Genomic DNA, 21,319 nt, shown 5'->3' with positions numbered 1-21,319 from the left:
ACCCTTTCCCTCCCTCACAGATCATAGCTCTCTGATTGTTTCACAACCCCATGTGCTCTCAGTCTTTTAAATATCCCAATTATATCTGCCTCACCACTACTCTTGCCAGTATATTCCAGGGATCCACTGCTCACTGTGTTAAAAAAAAAATTATGTCTGTCATCTCCTCTAAACCTTCCTCAATTCCTTTAAACAGATGTCTTCTTGGATTGGCCAACTACTTCGTGTGGCAAAGATGAGTACTCCCGCTTCCTGTTCGCCATTCCATGTCCAGACATGTCCACTTTGTCAGTCATAAAGGCCTTAGATTCCATTTTCGCTCTGTTCGGGTATCCCAGCTATATTCATAGCGACTGGGGCTCATCCTTTATGAGTGACGAGCTGCGTCAGGTGAAGGGCACCGCGTCCAGCAGGACTACTAGCTACAACCCCCGCGGGGGAATGGGCAGGTTGAAAAGGAGAACTTAACGGTCTGGAAGGCAATCAAACTGGCCCTGAAGTCAAGAGGCCTTCCAGACTCACACTGGCAGGAAATCCTTCCTATGGTGCACCATTCCATTCTGTCGCTACTATATACCGCAATCAATGCTACTCCTCACGAGTTTCTATTCAATTTCGAAAGAAGGTCGGCATCAGGAACTACACTCCCAACCACTCATGGTCCAGTCCTTCTCAGGAGAAGCAATATTTTTCGACTTTTTTTCTCTCTGAACCCATGTTCTCTATCTTCATTCACAGACCCTAAATTCTTCAGGAAGGGGTAAATGCAGTGAACTGGGGTTCACTGGTAGTGTGTTGCACTGATGGCTGGTTCCACCCATATCTGCTCACATATAACCGTGGTTTCCTACCTAAACCCAGAACCCTTCCGAAGACTACTGTGAGACCCTACCCTCAGTTATAAGCTAATAAAAGCACTTATTCTCCTTCCAATTGTGAGAGCTTTTATTCACGCTACAGACAGCAAAATAAAAAAGTAGGGGGAGAGGAGGGAGGAAGGGGCAGGGGCAGAGCACAGGCCAACAGGTAAGAGGCCATAGGCAGTTACAGGTGGAAGATTAGCCAGGAAAGAAACTGAGGTGATGGAGAAGAGGGCAGAGGGCTAAGGGTAGCTCTCTGAATGGAGAAGGAAGGGAAGGGCATAGGGAGCCGGAGGAATGGAGTCAGATTGGGAAAGAGGGAGACTGGGGTAAGGGGTGAACATAAATTGGAGAAGTCAATATCGATGTCTGGTTGGAGACTGTTTTTTTATTGTTCCTCCAATTTTTGGGTGACCTCAAATTGGCAGTACATGAGGCCATTGTCATACATGTCAGTATGACAAAGGTGTTTGGAATTAAAGTGGTTGACCACTGGGAGGTCCTTGCTATTGCAGCGGACAGAGTGAAGGTGCTCAACAAAGTAATCTCTCCGATGTAGAAACGGCCACAACGGGAGCACCAGATGCAGTAGATAAAGACCCTTGCAGATACACAAGAAGAGTTGCTTCATTTAGAGGGACTGTTTGGGTCCTCGAATGGTGGCGAGGGAGGAGGTGTAGGTGCAAGTGTAGCACAGCTTCTGGTCATAGGGGTAAATACTGATGGGAAAATTGTGGGAAGGAATGTTCCCTATAGAAAGTAGATAGTGGAGGGGAAGATGTGTCTGGTGGGATTCCATTGTAGGTGGCAGAAATTAACATGGTTGACTTGCTCCTGACATGTACTTTCAGAAAGGAGAAATAAATGCTGTGTTATCAGAAATATCCACACACCCTGAATGAAAAAACTGATAAAAGAGCTCTCGTAGACAGCATACATAGCCACTTCCCTGTGATGATCTTCAGTGAGGGCTGTGGGAGAGGAAATTTCACTGTCTGATTTCTTGTATGCTGGTCTAGCCACCTTCTGCTCTGGTTGCCTCGTGGGCTTGGTGACCCCTTGAATATAAACCAAACCATGCAGAAAGTGGAAATCCAAAGTAGACACCGATCAAGAAGGTCAGGCTACAACTGCAGAAAGGGAAAGAGAGTTAATATTTCAAGTTGGAGACTTTGTCAAAAAGTTAAAGGTCGAGCTGAAATGCTGAAGAAAACTTCAGTGACAGATGCGTTTTGACCCAGTTTCAGTTCAGTTTTTCATCCCCCATTTGACCTCAGGCTGGAACCTGCTGTGTACGCCTTCCCCTTTTACTCGAAACATATCTGATCAGTTTCCTTCCCCTTGCCTCATCTCTTCACGGGTGCGAAACAATAAAGTCTGCAGATGCTGAGGTTGTAGTACAATGCATCAAAGTGTTGGAGAAACTCAGCAGCTCATGCAGTGACCCTATGAAGCAGAGGGTAACCAACGTTTCAGGCCTGAGCCCTTCGTCAATGTATGGGCAGAAGGCAAGCAGGCACCTGAATAAAAAGTTGGTGGGAGGATTGAAGAAGGGGAAGGGGGAGGACATAGGGCAATGGCCAAGAGGCCATAGGTGGATATAGATAAGAGGAAGGAGAAAAATAAAGCTGAGAAGTGATAGGGGGAGGGAAGAAGTTGGTGAGGGAAGGAAACAGAGCAGTGGGGAAGAGAGAGAGAGAGAGGGAGAGAGAGGGAGAGAGAGGGAGAGAGAGGGAGAGAGAGGGAGAGGGAGGGAGAGGGAGGGAGAGGGAGGGAGAGGGAGGGAGAGGGAGGGAGAGGGAGGGAGAGGGAGGGAGAGGGAGGGAGAGGGAGGGAGAGGGAGGGAGAGGGAGGGAGAGGGAGGGAGAGGGAGGGAGAGGGAGGGAGAGGGAGGGAGAGGGAGGGAGAGGGAGGGAGAGAGAGGGAGAGAGAGGGAGAGAGAGGGAGAGAGAGGGAGAGAGAGATGGGAGGGGCCTAACAGAAACTGGAAAAGTTGATGTTAACACCGTCAGGTTGGAGGGTGCCCAGATAGAATATTAGGGGTTGTTCCTTCAATTTGCAGTAGCCTTGGTTTGGCAGTGTTTGAGATCACGGACAGACATGTCAGTGTGGGAATGGGATGTGGAATTAAAATGGATGGCCAATGGGAGGTCTCTTTTTGCAGCGGACTGTCACGAGGTGTTCAACAAAACAATCTCCCAGTCTGTGTCCAATCTCTCCGATGTAGAGGAGGCCACAGCAGGAACATCAAATGAAGTGGACAACCCCTACAGATTCACAAGTGAAATGTTGCTTCACTTGGAGGGACCATTTGGGGCCCAGAATAGTGTTCCCTGCCTTCATATTTGTGATTAGCACATTTTGGAACATGGGAGGAAACAGGAGCACCCGGAGGAAACAAATGCATACAGAGTTAGAATGTATGGACACCTTACAGAGAGCGGCAATTCAAACCCAGGTCACTGGGTGTCGAAGAAATTTACCCTTCAGATATATAAAACACTTGCATGTACACCTTCTTCAACATCATTCAGGGCCCCAAACGTTCCTTTAATTCCACACACCATTTCCATACATGTCTAACCATGGCTTCCAGCTCTGCCAAATCAAGGTCACCTCATTGCCAAATTGAAGAAACAACACCTATCATGCCATCTATTATGGCATTAACATCATCCTCTGGTTTCTGTTAGGCTTCTTCCTGTCTCACTCTTTCTATCCTTCTGTCTCCTTTCCTCCAGCTCCCCACCCTCTTCCCTCTCTATTCAGAGATGTCCCCTCCCCCCATATCAGTCCAGCTTTTCTGCCCTTGCACGCCTATGACCTCTTGGCTGTCGGCTGTGCTCCTCCCACTGCCCCTTTATCCCTGCTCCTTCCACCTTTTTATTCAGGTACCTACATGTTTTTCTGGTCATACCATGACAAACAGCTCATGCCCGAAACATTGGTTATATACCTTTGCTTCCTGTGGATGCTGCATGACCTGCTGAGTTTCACCAGCACTTTTGTGAATTGTAAAAATAATAAACTATCCAGTCGTACTTGTCCTTATGGGACTTCACCAAATGTACACCGAAGCTAAACCATCTGGCTTTTCACGTGTAGTGCTGCTCTGCTTTGGAAAGAGACTTGAAAAACTGAATGGCTGTAGCTCTCTGCAGAGTGACAAAACTATGTCAGTGCCATAAGGTGACACATCACAGGCCAGTTGCATCTCTTTCACTGGATCATAATGAATCAGCATCTATGAACTCAGAAGCTACCAATTTAGCTCCTCTTGTTTCTTTATTCATTTCTTTTTTCATCGTCATAAAATTGGCCCCATGCCCATGCATTCTAGGCTTGTTCCACGTGCCAGCATTTCACCCATATCCTTTGCCTTGTGATTAACAATTTATGTTTCACTTAACCATTGTACATAAATAGGCCTTCAAATCTGTCAAGCTGGTTGGACCAGATGGATCCAGCATTGCGTGGTTTTGTCACCAATCGATGGAATCCCTCAGAATCTACCTTACAGCTAAGTTTAACTACTATCTTGTTGGGACTAGTGGCTTGGTGCCAGGACAAATATCTCTCCCTCACTGTCAGCAAGACTAAGGATCTGGAAATAAGCTTATGGAAAATGGACAGAGCTCATTCCCCAGAACACATCAACAATGCTGAGGTGGAGAAAGTAGAGAGATTTCAGTTCATAGAGGAAAGCATCTCCAATGACGTCCGCATCCAACCACATTGACATGATGGCCAAGAAAGTGCTTCCCCAGAGGTCTGAGGGAATTCAGTATGTCCCCTGTGTTTTTCAGCAAATTGTGCTGATGCACCTATCAGATGCATCACTGTGTGGGTCGGGAATTGCTCTGCCAAGACGAGATCACAAGAAACCCCAGACTCACGAATGGAGCTTAGCATCACACACATCACCCTCCCCTCCATCGACTCTGTCTATACTACCTCTGCCTTGGAAAAACAGCCAACATCATGAAAGACATCCTGCCCCAGCCACACTCTCTTCATGCTCCTCCAACCATGAAGAAGATTCACAAGTGTGAGATCACGCCAGAGTCAAAGACAATTTATGTCCTGCCACTATCAGACTCCTAAATTACTGTAAAATAATGCCGCCTTGGCTTTGTTTGAACTGATCTCTCTCTCTCTCTGCATCTGTAACTCTGCATGGTGTGTTTTTACTGCTCTACTATGTATAGGTTGACCAGCTGGGGCTGCTCGCAAAATGAACTTTCTCACTGTCCCTCACATCAAACTATCCTCTAGAAGATGCTTGGAGCAGATACCATCACAAAGGAAATAAATTGCACTGGAACAGTCCAGTGTGAGTATGTATTGTTAACTATTCATTTGAACATCTGTCCAACTCGATCTGCTTTGATATAACAAAGGTTATGGAGATACCTGTTCCACCTCAATGGGATCTGTGGGGGATTTGTCTATTTTTGATTCTCTGTGGATCATTAATGTAAATCTTCACAAATCTTAATGATACAGGAACAGTTGGAGCAGCCCAATCAGAAAACTCAAATTGTTCAATGATTCTTGTTCCCTGTGGTCTCTCCAGCTTATTCCCAAACTCTTCCTTCACACTGTGAGGAACTGGCTGTACTTTGAGGAACTGCGTATCTCATCTTTTCCAGACGACCTTTGCTTCCTCACCTTGGATGCTTCTTCTCAATCTAGCCGTCTCTGTGATAACCAGATCTGGCAAATCAAATGGGAACCTTGCACTGGAATAAGTGGAAGAAGAAGCTTTGCTTATTTTCTACTTCTTCCCATCTCAACTTCATGTATTCCCATGATCTCAATGCCTGTTCCCATTGTGGTAATGAAGGATGGTGGGAGAGTCCTTGAACCTCACAGTAAAGAGGCTTTTTCCACTGAGGTTAGCAAGACAAGATATAGAGGTCATGTGTTAAGGGCAAGATTATGTCAGGCTCGATTTTGACATTTAATAAAAATTTGGACAGGTACTCCTGCCACCTACCTCCCCCCCCCCCCCACTCTTTTGTTCTGACACTCACCAGCATTTTCTCATACTTTGATGATGGGCTCAAGCCCAAAACATCAGTTATGTATCTCTGCCGTTGCTACATAAGGGACACTGTTTGACCTGCTGAGTTTCTCCAGCATTTTGTGTTTTTACTTTAAATACCTATACAACACTTAAACATCTCCAAAAGAAGAAAAATCTGCTGCAGTCTTACCTGGAACCCAACATGATGCGAAGACAGGAAGAGACTTGAGGCCTACTGCTGGTGAGAAGCAGGGAGCTAGCATCCGAGTTGCTCCCCATGTGAGTGATCCACTAGAAGGCCTTCTTTTGACATCGCTCTCCCGCATCTAGCAGAGAAGAGGATGAAGATCAATATATATTAAGAAGATGGGATTAGATATAGCTCTTCTTGCAAGAAACTCATTTAACTGAAAAAGAACATTTGAAGTTAAAGAGATTGGATTGGACATGAAGTTGCTTCTTCTTTTAATTCTAAGGCAAGAGGTGTGACAATTTTAGTTAAAAAGAATATCCCAATTAAAACACACAATGTCATACTGCTGGGAGATATGTGATGGTATATTGTCAAATATTTTTGGAACTATGGACACTTCTTAATCTTTATACACCAAATGTAGATGATGAAAGATTTATTCAAGAAACTTTTTTGAATTTAGCAGATTCCCACGACAATATTTTGATAGGAGGAGACTTTAATTTTTGTTTTGATCCAATTCTAGATAGAACTACAAGAGGACCAATGAGAACTAAAGCAACAAAATCAACTTGGGTAGAATGAGAGACTTGAATTGAATAGATGTGTGGAGGAGAATTCATCCTAGAGAAAGAGACGACACTTTTTATTCAAATGGACATGCTTCTTATTCTAGATTTGACTTAATTTTACTATTTTCACAAATACAAGGCAGGATATTAGATGATGAATATAAAACTAAAATTTAACCTGACCATTTGCATTTGAAATTATTATTATGATGCCAGATAAAGAGAAATTAATATGTAGATGGAGACTGGATTAAATACAGGTATTATTAAAAAGAAAAAAAATTGCGATTTTATTAGAAAGCAAATTCAGTTATTTTGTGATAATAATTTGAATTCAGTGAAAGATAAATTTGTAACATGGGATATGTTAAAAGGCTATTTGAGAGGACAAATTATGTTTTACCGCTAAAATTAAGAAAGATTATATGAAAGAGGTAGATCAATTGGAGCAAGAAATAAAGGTATTGGAAAAAGATCTTCATAAGTAAAGTTCTGAATACAAGCAAAGACAATTAATTAATAAAAAAAACTTCAATATAATACATTACAAATCTAGAGAATGGAAAAAATTATTATAAGAACTATGAATTAGGTGAATGAGCACATAAAGTACTTGCATGGCAATTGAAATCAGAACAGGGCTTCAAGAATGATTAACACATAAAAATGATTCAAATGTGATCAGTTATAAACCTCGAGAAATAAATGAAACTTTTAAAAACTTTTATTCTAATCTATATAGTTCATAGTCCTTAAAATATGATAAAATAGGTATTTATCAAGGATAAATTTACCTTTATTAAATATGGAAGAACAAACAGAATTGAGGGCATGTTTTACACAATTAGAGGTAAAGAGGGCAATAAGTTAATTACAAAGCAATAAATCCCCAGGGGAAGCTGGTTTTCCATCTGAATTTTATAAAGAATATAAAGACGTATTGATTCCTATTTTTATGGAAATGTTAGATCAAGCATCAATGACTTATACACTTCCAGATTCATTTTGAACAGCAATAATTATTGTGACACCAAAAAATGAAAGCGATCCTTAAAAAACTTTTTTTGTATAGACCCATCTTATTATTAAATGCAGATTATAAAATACTGGCTAAAATATTGGTGAATTGAGTTAATAAATTATTTCCTAAATTAATAAGCATGGATCAGATAGGATTTGTGAAAATGAAACAGTCGATGGATAATGTGGTTAGGTTAATTAGTATCATACATGCAGCACAAAAAAGGGAAAATTTGAGTGTAGTAGTGGCCCTAGATGCAGAAAAAGCATTTGATAGATTGGAGTGGGACTTTTGTTTAAAGTGCTGGAGTTTGGCCAAACTTTTATAAACTGGATTAAGGTACTATATAGTAATCCTAAAGCGAAAGTAGTAACTAATGGTCAAATGCCCGCTCCATTTCAGTTAGCGAGATCTAGTAGACAAGGCTATCCTTTACCCCCAGCTCTGCTATAAAGCCACTAGCAGAAGTACTTAGGAGCGATTTAGAAATGAGGGGTTTAAGATTGATCAGGAAGAGTATCAAATTAGATTATTTGCAGATGACGTTTTGATAAATCTGACAGAAACAGAAATTTCTTTACAGAAACTATATCTAAATCTGGAAAAATATGGTAAGATCTCAGGTTATAAAATAAATTGGGATAAAAGTTAAGTTATGCCTCTTACACAAGGAGATTATAGTCTTTGTCGAAGAAATACTCAATTTAAATGGCCAAAAGAGGTAATTAAGTATTTCGGGATCCTGATAGATCAGTGGTTCTCACTCTTTTTATTTCCACATACCACTTTAATTATTCCCTGTGCCATAAGTGCTCTATGAATAGTAAGGGATTGGTATGTGGGTGGAAAGAAAAAGGTTTGAAAACCCTGTTTTAATCGTATCTAATTGACTCGTTATGTGCACGGTTTCAGAACTTTAAAGGGAATGGGCCAATGACAATATTTCTCAAGCAAAATATTTCAGAAATAATTGGGTCTGGATCAGTGAATCTCAACCTTCCCTTCCCACTCACATTAACCAATCTGCAATCCATACCAATAATGTACACTCTAGCTTTTGTTATTAGTAATGTTTTATATGCTATATAATCAAAGGTTTTCTAAATTCCACAAATCCACACTATCTTTTTTATCCAAGTTATGTTAGTTCCAAAGTCACTGGAAAAATGTCAAATGAGTATTACCTATACTCTGTGGGTATTAACTTGAGTTTTCTGCTGCCAACCATTTTAACTCCCCATTCCTACAGTGACATGTCTGTCTTTGGCCTTATCCATTGTTGGGGTGAGGCCAAATGTAGACTTGAGGAGCAACAAATTATATTTCTCCTGAACACCCTTAAAGTTAACAGTACGAATGTTAAGTTTTCTAATTTTAGGTAACCTTCCCTTCCCCCCCCCCCCCCCCGCCCCCCACCCCCAGCCACATCTGATTCCACTGTTTTCATCTCTGGTCTACTCCCATACTTTTATCTTTTCTTCCCCCTCCCCTTTCCAATTGAATCTCCCTTTCCCACTTTCTCCATCTCCTATGCTTTCTGTCATTTACTCTAGCACCTCTGGGACCCTCTTCCAGCTTCTTTTTCCCCCTATTCTATTTTAGTCTTGATAAAGGGCTCAGACCTGAAATGTTGACTACCCATTTCTACCCATGGGTGCTGACTGACCTGCTGAGTTCCTTCAGCACTTCTTTGTTTACCATGAGGGACAAATTGCTTGCAATTTCCCAGTAGCTCAGTATTGAGAAATAGGCCGCTGTTCTGTTTTCGGAACTTGGAGAGAAAGAGGAAATGCTGTGCAACACTATGCAAATGTATTTGGAAAGTGAAATGCCTGTTGTAAAACAGGCTGAAGATTTCAGAACCTGGGCAGCGGCTCATTTTAAAGTACCATTAAATTCTTTGTCACCATCTTCTTGATCCACTGCTGTCCTCAAGGCACTGGTGTACTACAGCACTGTTAAAGAGGTGGCTCCAGAACTTTACCTAGTTACAGTGGAGAAAAGGGAATACATTTCCAAGTCAGGATGGGGTGTGGCTTGGAGAGCAACTTCAATTGATGAGACCGATATGGGTATTGTGGTTCAAAGATGGACAGCAGATGGTTACAGGTGACCCCAGCTCCAAATAAATGGAGTTAACAGGGCTGAAGGGAAGCATGGCCTATTTCTTCACATGAGGGGTTGCAAGTACTGGAAGCAACAGCCACCATGTACAGAAGCAGGGATGGATATTGCATTAAACTGAAAGAAGCAGGTGGGACTCAGCAGGTCAGGCAGAATCCATGGAAAGATAGCCAATGTTTCACGTCAGGACCCTATATTAAGTTAAAGGGTCACGACATGAAATGTTGATCAACTATTTCTCTTCATGGATGCTGCTTGACCCACTGGGTTCTTCTTGCTTCTTTGTTTCCCAAGGCCCCAGGAAATATTCTCTTACTACCCTCTCCCTGCAATATGAAAAGGCAAATGGCTGAGTAGGGGAAGCCTTGTGATGTCAGCGCTTTTGTGCTGCATCACGTGGGCGATTAAAATTAAAATATACTTACCTCCTAACAACAGCAGGCCACTTCGGCACGTTGCAACCGCCGCACAATGGTGGATGAATGGCCAACTTCATTTCCCATAATCCCTCACGCAGCTGGAACCACTCTGGAAAATCCAGCTACGTGAGGGATTATGGTTAATGAGGACAACCATTCATCCCTCATTGTGTCGCCATTGCGACGTGCCGAAGTGGCCTGCTGTTGTTAGGAGGTATGTTTTAATTTTAATCGCCCACGTGATGCAGGGAGAGGGTAGTCAGGGAACATTTCCCAGGGCCTACCTTGTAGGTAGGGCCATGGACCCAGTTAAAATTCCAGACTGACCTTTTCACACTGCAGGTTCACGGGAAAATTTCCCCAGAATCTTCATTTTACACTGCCATGTGAAAAGGCCTAGTGACATAAACCATAAAGAAATTACAGTCTCAGGCAACAATGACTCTTTACAGTAAATTTTATTTATACGACACTGTTCCCCATGTTTTAAATCACAAAGAATTTACACTGAATTTACATTCTTGGCGCCTCACAGTTTGGCGGGCAGCAGCCTCCTTTGAAGAAGACCGCAGAGCCCACCTCACTGACAAAAGGCAAAGGAGGAAAAACCCAACACCCAACCCCAACCAACCAATTTTCCCTTGCAACCGCTGCAATCGTGTCTGCCTGTCCCGCATCGGACTGGTCAGCCACAAACGAGCCTGCAGCTGACGTGGACTTTTTACCCCCTCCATAAATCTTCGTCCGCGAAGCCAAGCCAAAGAAAGAAAATCACCCTACAGGTCTGGAATCACTGACATTGTATTCTCACAGCACTTATTGAATTGATTTGAATATTTATTAATATAGCATAGTTTAAACACCACAGAATGTTGCTCCAAAGTGCTGTATAGCAATTAATAAAAGAATACACAAAGCACAATATCAGCAAACACAAAAGACTAGACACTGGACCAGAGAATCATCTCGCAGAATAGTAATGGGTTGGAGAAATGCGTGGGCAGTGACAAGGTACCTAAACACACTGGTGCAGCCGACTCAGCCCTGTACCCTACAAGCCCAAACCATCTGGGCAGGCGTTGCAGCTCCCTATACAACTACAAAAGCGAGGACAAGACTTTTATCTGAGGTCAAAGGAATCAATACAAATTTGAAGCTGATCATCATTTCTTAAAGCTGCAGCCATCATGATGAGAAGCAGTAAATGAGACAACACTCTTGGAAACTAGTGCATCATTAGGGTAAAATAGAAGTAATTTAGATTAAACACAATTTATTTAAAAAAAATGAAAATTCTGTGCCACCAATTCTTTGACTAGAAACCAACCCCTTGGTAGCTTGAGTAAGTTGCCTGGGGTTATAATATAAGCACATCCATGCCCCACACGCACCTACATTACTACCAGCCCCTACAAGGTGACCCCTCAGGAATGCCCCAGCAGCTTGGAGAAGTCCCAGCCCTGCAAACAGTCCACAATTCAGCTCCATAACCTGTGAGGCAAGCCCTCAAGCACTTTGCCAACTTCGTCCAGAGACAAACCCTGGGCTCCACATCGGTCGTCCCGACCCCAGGCTGGGCTGCCCTGGCCTCCACATTGACTTAAGCCACACTGCTGTCCTCCAAGCCTCCAATGGTGACACTCTAGACATTAACCTCAGCTGTCAGGACCTCAGACAGAGCTAGAGTCATCACCAGTGAATATTTCAGACCACAGTAGATCCCTCAACCACTCTCTGGTGCTCGTCCACCAGTTCCGGTGCCTCAGACATTGTGTACAGCTACATACTTAAGGTAATGTGCACCCAGAGTCTGGAGAGCTGAATTGAGCTGTAGTCACGTCGCCTCCAACTTATCAACAAGGTGAGTTGATCCCTCTTCTTGAATTTTGAGATAACAACAATTTTATAGGAGCATAATTGAGAGGGTGCTGTTGGCTGCAGCATTGTGTGGGATATTAGCTGGAAAGCATCGGACCAGAAATTAACATAGAGGATCTTCAAAATAGCCAAGAAGATCACTGGGGTCTCCCTTTCCTCCATCGACAACATTCAAACACAAAAGTCAGCTGAAGCTGTGATTGTAGTAAAAATACAGAGTAAATATTGGAGAAACTCAGCCAGCCTTTCAGTATCTATAGACCTGGAGACACCAACTGAGTTGCTCCAGCATTCACTGTGTGTTTTTACACAGTATCTTTAACCCACTACAGGTACAGGAGCATCAAAATCAGGACTGTCAGGCTGGGAAATAGCTTCTTCCACAGGCTGTGAGATTGATGACCAGCATCCTATAACTGAGTAAATTATTCCAAAATGTGTGTATATTTATTTATTTAAGATCTTTATGTACTGTGTATATGTGTATGCACTGTAGTTTGGAGAAACATTGTTTTGTGTGGTTGTATCTTGTTTGGAGATACAGCACGTTAACAGTCCCTTCCGGCCACAATCCCGCACCACTCAAACACACCCACATGACTAATCAACCTACTCACCCCATATGTCTTTGGAATGTGGAAAATGGAGGAAACCCAAGCAGACACAGGAGAACATCCAAATTTCTTCGAGACAGCACCAGATTCGAACCTGGGTACTCGTGCTGAAAAAACATTGTCCTAACTGCTATGCTAACAGTACTTCTGTACATGCACAGTCAGATGACTTGTAACAAGTTTTTATGTGGCTCTGTTGTGGGATACAGTCCATTATAAATGACCAACAAGGATGTGGAATCTGTTGTCAATTTTCACATGAAAAGTCAGTTTTCTTTTCTTTTTCAATATTTAATTAAAAAGTCCGGGTTCTGTCGGTATTCACACATCAATCATATTCCTCCTTGCATTTATCTGACCTGTCACCCCAGCCTGTTCTGCCTGTCTGGATCATGGCTTGTAACAACTTATTTGGGCAGGGTATGAACATTAGTAAATTGATCTAAATTCCTCAGTTGACTGTCATAGGGATGAAGCAGTTGGTTTCAATTCCTCTCAATTAGCATCAAAAGATACTCAACTTCTTTTTCACATTCATTGAATTGGACCTTCTGATGACTTCATAATTAATGACCTTCAAACGTGAAATTTTGCAAGTGAAGAATTTGCATGTTCCTGTTAGGATTAAAGGCAAAGTTAACAGGCAGAGGGAATCCTGATTTTTCAAGGGATATTGGAAATCTGGTTAAGAAACAGAAGTGGGTGTATAGCAAGTATTGGTAACAAGGAGCAAGTATTGGTTACAAGAAGCTACTTGAATAGCACAGAAAAAGGAAGAAAATACTCAAAAAAGAAATTAGGAAGACAAAAAGAAGACAAGAGGTTGCTTTGGCAGATAATGTGAAGGTAAACCTGAAGGGTTCCTACAAGGATAGTAAGGGGAGAATTTGGTCCTCTAGAGAATGATATTGATCAGATTGAGCCTCAAGTAATGGGGGAGATCTTAGTTTTTTTTTGCACCATAATTTACTCAGGTAACTGGCCTAGTGCGTAAGGAAGGGAGGGAAACAAACAGAAGGGTCATGGAACATATGCAGATTAAGGAGGTTCAGGTGCTTGCTGCCTTACAGTGAATAAAGGCAGATAAATCCTCTTGGACCTTGTGGGAGGCTAGTATAAAAATTGCAGGGGCTCTGGCAAATATATTCAAAAAGTCTTAGCCATGGGTGAGGTGCCAGAGGATTGGAAGGTAGCTTATGTGTCCCATTGCTTAAAAAATTCCAAAAATAAACCAGGTAATTATAGATCGGTGAGCATGATGTCAGTAGTATGTAAATTATTGGAAGGAGTTCTGAGAGATAAGATACATAGATATTTGGACAGCCATGGGGTGATTAAGGACAGTCAGTATAGCTTTGTGCATCGTATAATAAATCTTGTAGAGCTTTTCAAGGTTACCAAGAAGGTAGATGAAGAAAGGCTATGGATATTGACTACATGGACTTAAGTAAAGCCTTTGACAAGGTCTCACATGGGAGGTTAGTTTAAAAGGATAAGACACTAGGTATCCATGGAGAGGTTGTAAACGGAACTTGAAATTGGCTGTGTGGGAGAAAACAGAGAATAGTAGTTGATGGTTGCTTCTCAGACTGGAGGCCTGTGTTGAGTGGTGTGCCTCCGGGATCTGTATTGGGACCATTATTGTTTGTTGTCTATCTCAATGATCTGGATGGTAATGTGATAAATTGGATCAGCAAGTTTGCTGTTAACAAAGATAGGAGATGTAGTAGACAACAAGGAAGATTTTCAAAGCTTGCAGAGGGATTTAAACTGGGAGAATGGGCCAAAAAATGGCAGATGAAGTTTAATGCAGAATAAGTGTGAAGTGATGCATTTTGGAAGGGGAAACCAAACTATCTCACACACACACACACACACACACACACACACACACACACACACACACACACACACACACACACACACACACACAGTAAATGGGAGGGCACTGAACAGTGTGGGGGAGCAAAGAGATCTGGGAATACAAATACATTGTTCCCTGAAGGTAGTGTTGTAGGTGGACAGGATTTTTGACATCTTAGATTTTAGAAATCAAAGTATTGAGTTTAGGAGTTGTTGAAGTTGTTTAAGACATTGTTGAAGGCCAAATTTGGACTATTGTGTGCAGTTTTGGTCACCTAACTACTGGAAGGATATCAATAAGATTGAAAGAGTGCAGAGAAGATTTACTAGGATATTGCCAGGTTTTCAGGAGTTGAGTACAGGGAAAGATTAAATAGGTTAGAACTTTATTCATTGGTGTGAAGAAGAATGAGGGGAGATTTGATAGAGGTTTACAAGATTATGAGAGGTATAGACAGAATGGATGCAAGTAGGCTTTTTCCACTTAGATTGGGAAAAATAAATATGAGGGGGTCATAGTTTTAAGCTGAAAGGGGAAAGGTTTGAGGAAACATTAGGGGAAAGTTCTTCACTCAGAGTGGTGGGAGTGTGGAATGGGGTGTCATCTGATGTGAATGTGGGCTTGATCTTGAGTTTTAAAAATGGATTGGATAGATACATGGATGGGAGAGATCTGGAGGGTTATGGAGTGGGAGCAGGTTAGTGGGACTAGCAAAATAGTGGTTGGCACAGACTAGAAGGGCTAAATGGCCTGTTTTCTATACTGTTACATTCTATGGAGTTTGCATTAAACAGTAATGGCAGACTGTACATTGTCTGTAGGTCTATGTTCATACCACACCAATGGACAAAACCTCCGGTCACTGCCTCATTTATGCACCCACACATGGAGTTCACTTAGAAAATGTTTCTGCCGCTCTCCCCATATCACCAAGAGGCAAACCAGAAAGACTGCATGAAAACTGGAGCATCACAAAATGCTGGAGGAACTCAGCGGATCAGGCAGCATCTGTGGAAGATCATACATTCAACATCTCTGGCTGGAACACTTCATCGGGATTGGGGAAAAAAAGAGGGCAGAAGCTGAAATAAATGGGTGGGAGGAGCAGGAGTTGGCAAGTGATTGGCGGGTTCAGGTGGGAAGTGGAAACTGGATGGAGAAATGGGAATAAAGTGAGAAGCTAGGGGGTGATAAAAGGAAGTCTTATCTCTGATAAGAGGGGTCAGTAGATCTCAGCCTGGTAGTGAAGCTAAATTAATCACATCTGCTGTCACAATCCACACTTTTTAAAATGGGAATTAAATTCTGGCCTTGTCAGTGACACTCTAATCCTAGAAAATGTCTAAAAATGCAAACACATGTCATCAAACTACAGGTGGTCTCCATCCTTGCCAACCTCAGCACTCACCTGTCACAGGATCTACCCAGTCCCTGATGACTATGGTTTTGTCCAATGAGGCTTCACTCCACCCATTCAGCAGAAATCTGCTCATGCTGCAGAATGATCTGTTCCTAGCTCACCATTACCAGAGCTCTGATTAGCTCAACTTGACGCTCCATGGTAGCACACATTCTTTCACCGCCCAAATCTCTTTGGAAGCTGAAATCTGATCAATCTGTTGTCAGGTGCTGAGAAAGAATTGGTGGAGGCACTCAGCAGGCCCAACAGCATTCATGGAAAGAAATAGTCAGTCAATACCCAGGAAGGAACTTAAGGAGAGTTAAAAGAGGCCATGAGAAGGCCTTGGCAAGTAGGATTAGGGAAAACCTAAAAATGTTACATACATACATGAAAGAACAGAAGCTTGACCAAAGTTACGGTAGGGTTGCTTCAAGATAAAGGAAGAAATGTGTGTCTAGAGGTGGAGGAGGTAGGGGAGATCCTAAATGAATATTTTCCTTCAGTTCTCACGAGAGAGAGGGACAGACCTTGGTAAATATGAGATCACTACAGAACAGGTTTATGTATTGAGATTAAGAAAGAGGAACTGAATCTTAAAAACATTCAGTTTGATAAGCCCAGCAAATGGGTGAAATATACCTGGGTTACTACAGGAAGGAAGAGATTGTTGGGGCTTTGGCAATGATCTTTGCATCCTCCATGGCTGGGGTGGGGGGAGAGTACTGGGGGATTGAAGGATGGAAGATGTAGTCCCCTTGTTTAAAAAAGGGAACAGGGAGAATCCTGGGAATTATACATCAATGAGTCTTACATCAGTGGTGGACAAACTATTGGAGAGGATTCTTAGGGACAGGATTCATGAGCATTTAGAGAAGCATAGTCTTCTCAGGGATAGTCAACGTGGCTTTGTGAAGGGGCATGAGCTGAATTTAATTTTTTGAGAGAATGACAAAAGAAATTGAAGGTAGGATGGTAGATGTGGTTTATATGGATTTTCATAAGGCATTTGACAAGTTCCCCGATGTGACATTCAGAAAGTCATGAGGCATGGGATCCATGGAACCTTTGCTGTGCAGATTCAGAATGAGCTTGCCTGCAGAAAATAGAGGGTAGTGGTAGATAGAACATATTCTGTCTAGAGGTCAGTGACGAGTGGAGTTCCACAGGGATTTGTTCTGGGCTCCTGCTCTTTGTGGATTTAATAAACTACTGGTTGAAGAAGTAGAGGGATGGGTCAGTACATTTGCTGATGACATGAAGGTTGGTAGGTTTCAACAAAATATAGACAGGATGTAGAGTTGGGTGTAAAAGTGGCAGAGTTCAATCTTGATAATTGCAAAGTGATGCATTTTGGAAGGTTGAACTTGAAGGCAGAGTACATAGTTAACAGTGTGGGGGAATGGAGGGACCTTGGGGTCCAAATCCATACATCTGAAGGTTGTTGTGCAGTTTGATAGGGTAGTTACGGTATGCTTGCCTTCGTTAGTTGGAGGATTGAGTTCAAGAGCTGTGAGGTAATATTGCAGGTCTTTAAAACTTTGGTTAGACCACATTTGGAATATTGTGTTCAGTTCTGGTCACCTCATTGCAGAAAGGATGTAGAGGCTTTAGAGCGGGTGCAGAAGAGATTGACCAGAATGTTGCCTGGATTGGAAAATATGGCTTAAGAGGCAAGGTTAACAGAGCTAGGGTTTTTCTCTTTGGAGCAAAGAAGAATGAGAGGTGTCTTCATAGAGAGGCATAGATAGGGTGGGCAGCCAGCAGCTTTATTCCTGAACCACTGTAGCAAATACCAGAGGACATCTGTACAATGTGAGGGGAGTTAAAAGACAGAGATGCTGGAGGAACTCAACTGGTATCGCAGCACCCTTAGGGAGTAGAGATATATGACCGACGTTTCAGGCATGAACCTTCTTCAGTACTTCCTTATGGTGAGGAGAAGATAGTTTAGGGGAGACATCAGGGGGAAGTTTTTGACACAGAGAGTAGAGTGTACCTGGAATGCATTGCCAAGGGTAGTGGTGGAGGCTGGGACAATGAGGACATTTAATAGATTCTTGGATATGCATGTGGATGCAAGACAAATAGAGGGTAATGGGTGTGAGGTAGGAAAGGTTTAGATCGTTGAGTAGGTATACATGGGTCAGCACAACAGCGTAGGTTGAAGAGCCTGTACTGTGCCGGAATGTTTTATGTTCTAAAGAGGGACAGTGCAGTGCATGACCACAGATTTATCTCAGGCTTCAATGGAAGACAAGGAAAGAAATGTCTGGAGGTCTGGCTGACATTTTTTATATTCTATGTCCAGAGGTGAGGTAGCAGCTTATGGGATAATGGTAAATTTTGTTCTAATTTTTAAGGGCAACAGGTAAGACCTGTGAAGTGATATCAGGAATCTATTGGACAAAATTCTTACAGACAGGATTGATGATCACTTGGAAGGGCAGGGACTTTGAATCAGAGATAGCCAGCATAGTTTTGACTATTGCAGATCCTGTCTGACAAACCTGATTTTTTTTTTTGGAGGTTACAAAGTGTATTGATGAAGACACTGCAGTAGATGTAGTTTATATCGACTTCAATAAGGCCTTTGATAAGGATTCACATGTGAGACTGGCCAAAAGGTTTGGGCCCATGAAGTACTTAGGATGATCCTGAGAATGTGAAAAGACTAATTTCGAGTTCATTTTCTAAACTTAAGCCTTTAATTATTGTCTCAGGAAAGTCTAAGGAAATTATTGAATACATAGAGTACGTTGTGAAAACAATCTGATTTGGAGAGGATCTGAGGAAGGCCTTTCACCAAGAGAGTGATTGAGTACCAGGAGAGAATACTGGAAGCAATAACTGTGATTAATTGTTCCGACATTGAAATGCTATAGAGTAAATGCTGGAAGATGGGATTAATATGGATGGGTGGCATGAACAGCTGTTGACATGTGGTATGATTCCATGACTTTAACAGTAGCAGAACAGGTCAACAAGTATTTAGAAGGGCACAGGAAATTATTTTTTATAAGCTCAGGTCTGGAATACAAGTTGGAATGTTAGAATAGTTTGGTTCTCAGTAAAATTCTGGTCACTACATGGCAGGAAACTAGTCCCTTTCTGTAGCTGTTTCACTTTAACCCACAAATACTTTCCTTCACTTGCCAATTCCTTTTCTTTCTTCACTTTACCTAAACCTCTGTGATGTTTGAACACTTCCATGAAATCTCTGGGCAATCTTCTCTCCTCTGAGGAGAATAACCTCAACTTCTCCATTGAACCACCTTTTGTGCAGGGGACACCCTCTCTTTTGTGTGCTCCCAGAATTGCACACTATGTCCCACTGCAAGAAATCAGAGTTTATAGAACTTCAACAAAACATCCTTATGTTCGTACTCTATAAAACCCAAGTTCCTATGTCTGATGAGCCATGATCTTATTGAATGGTGGAGCAGGTTTGATGGGTCGGATGGGTGACTCCTGATCCCATTTCTTATGTTCTTATTAACTTTTGTTCCTCCCCCTGCTCTTTTCTCCCACCCCCACCCCCCCCCCCCCACTCTCCTCCTTTTTATTCTAGAGCCTGACTGTTTTTGCTTATACCTGCTGAAGGGCCCAGGCCCAAACTGGAGAAACTCAGCAGGTCATGCAGCATCCAGAGGCAATGAAGGGTAACTGACATTTCAGGCCTGAGCCTATTCCTGACAAAGAGCCCAGGGGCAAAACATTGGCTTCCCTTTAATTCTTATGAATGTTATGTGACCTGATAAGTTTATACAGCAGATTTGTGCATTGCATGCAATCCCAGCATCTATAGACATTTTTGTTTAACATTTTTTGCCAATTGTTGGACTGTTTTGCATGGGTGTTCAAGTTGTCTTGGCAGTTGGCACCATACTATTGTCATCTAATTTCCTCAACATATATTTATTGATTGGGATGAGATGTATGAGCATGAGCGAATATCTCAACCCAAATGTTTAAACAAATTCTGGAAGCAACACAAAAACATGTCATAGTTATTAATTATTTTAACTCACACATTGTTTGCCATTTTTTTAATTTGTCTTTCTGTGGTGTGTTTCTTGCTGATTCTGTGCTCCACTAGTTTTTGTATGAGTCTCTGTGTTTGAACAGATAGTTCTGTCTCTGTCGCCTCTCATTTGCTTGAACTGGGCCCCTACTCAATCTCCCTTTGCAAACCCCAGTGTCTTTCTGTTCATTTTATCTTGTGGGGCATTGGCTTCATTTTCCTCGGTGCACTGCACTGCCTTTTTTCCCCCCACAACCTGCCTTTCACTTTCTCTGTGGTTGCTGTGGCATCTTCCCTTCTCAAACCTCTATCTGACCTGCCACCTGCTCAAACTCTCTCCACTGCAATGACTTTTCTCACTCACTTTTCATGGTGCTGACTGCTTGCTTTCCCTGTGTATCCAGCAGTCATTTAATGATCACTTATCTTCTGTTTACTGCACCATCTCCCTGTAATCTTTCTGGATACTGTGATTTTTTTTGGTCCCTGGCTTTTTGCTGAGCTGACTGCTTCTGCTCTCTTTGTGTACTGCTGAACCTTTTCTGACGTTCATCACTTCTCTCTTGGCCTGCCTGTTTGATTTGCCTCTCTTCATTGCTGGATTGTTTCTGACTTTCAGGCTCTCTTTGCTGGGCTGTTTGCCTATCTTTCCTTTGTTGCCTTTGGGATAGTTTTTGTCCTTTGTCCTCTCTCTGCTGGTGGATCGGTTTCCTTGGGCCCTGTGTGCTACACTGCTGTGTCTACCATTTACACTCTCCCTGCTGGTCTGTCTGCGTGCTCTGCCTCTGAGCACTGGAGAAAGCTTCCCCTTTTGGCCTTTTGAATCCTCAACCTTTGGATTCTCTGTTTTCTTTTTCTGCTCTTTTATTGGTTTCCTTTCATTCAGCTGCATACCCTTCGTCTCAAAGGAACTGTTGGTGAAATGGATTTCTTTCCTTGAACCACTTTGCTTTTTTCCTCTGTTGTGTAATATTGGCTTTGTCTGTTGTGAAAGACTATCATCGCCTATGCAATATTTGCAGCAAAAATTTTGAAAGGCTTTGCAAAAATTTGAGAGCATTGACATATCCTATTGGCTGGAAAGATATTAGAATCTTCAAGAAAAATATCTGAAAGCCAAGAATATTATTAAGATTAATTTCAAAAGGCAAGGTCATGTCTCAGCATCTGCACCAGATTTTTATCTACACAAAGAATACATGATTAGTGTAGTGGTTAACACGACACTATTACAGCGCCAGCCACCTGGGTTTGAATTCGGCGCTGTTTGTAATGTGTTTGGACATTCTCCCTGTGACTGGGGGCTCTGGTTTCCTCCCACG

General features: G+C 42.3%; 2 long non-coding RNA genes across 3 annotated transcripts in view; both read right to left on the bottom strand.

Moving 5' to 3' along the window:
- Positions 1 to 927: 927 nt before the first annotated feature.
- LOC138746761 (uncharacterized) overlaps positions 928 to 21,319 on the bottom strand; it is a 24,917-nt gene continuing 4,525 nt past the window's right edge. Inside the window, exons 2-4 of one of the 2 annotated variants that reach the window (XR_011347111.1) lie at positions 9,565 to 9,659; positions 6,080 to 6,215; positions 928 to 1,990 (exon numbers count right to left, since the gene is read on the bottom strand). This is a non-coding gene — a long non-coding RNA (uncharacterized lncRNA). The remainder of the gene's footprint in view (positions 1,991 to 6,079; positions 6,216 to 9,564; positions 9,660 to 21,319) is intronic. The other variant, XR_011347110.1, reaches the window with a different exon arrangement.
- LOC138746762 (uncharacterized) overlaps positions 20,008 to 21,319 on the bottom strand; it is a 5,697-nt gene continuing 4,385 nt past the window's right edge. Inside the window, exon 2 of the long non-coding RNA XR_011347112.1 lies at positions 20,008 to 21,106. This is a non-coding gene — a long non-coding RNA (uncharacterized lncRNA). The remainder of the gene's footprint in view (positions 21,107 to 21,319) is intronic.

The sequence above is a fragment of the Narcine bancroftii genome, chromosome 12 (genome assembly GCF_036971445.1).
Source record: "Narcine bancroftii isolate sNarBan1 chromosome 12, sNarBan1.hap1, whole genome shotgun sequence".
In the NCBI taxonomy this organism is placed as follows: Eukaryota; Metazoa; Chordata; class Chondrichthyes; order Torpediniformes; family Narcinidae; genus Narcine; species Narcine bancroftii.
Note: the sequence above shows the minus strand (reverse complement) of the source record. Positions and strands in the feature narration are given on the sequence as shown.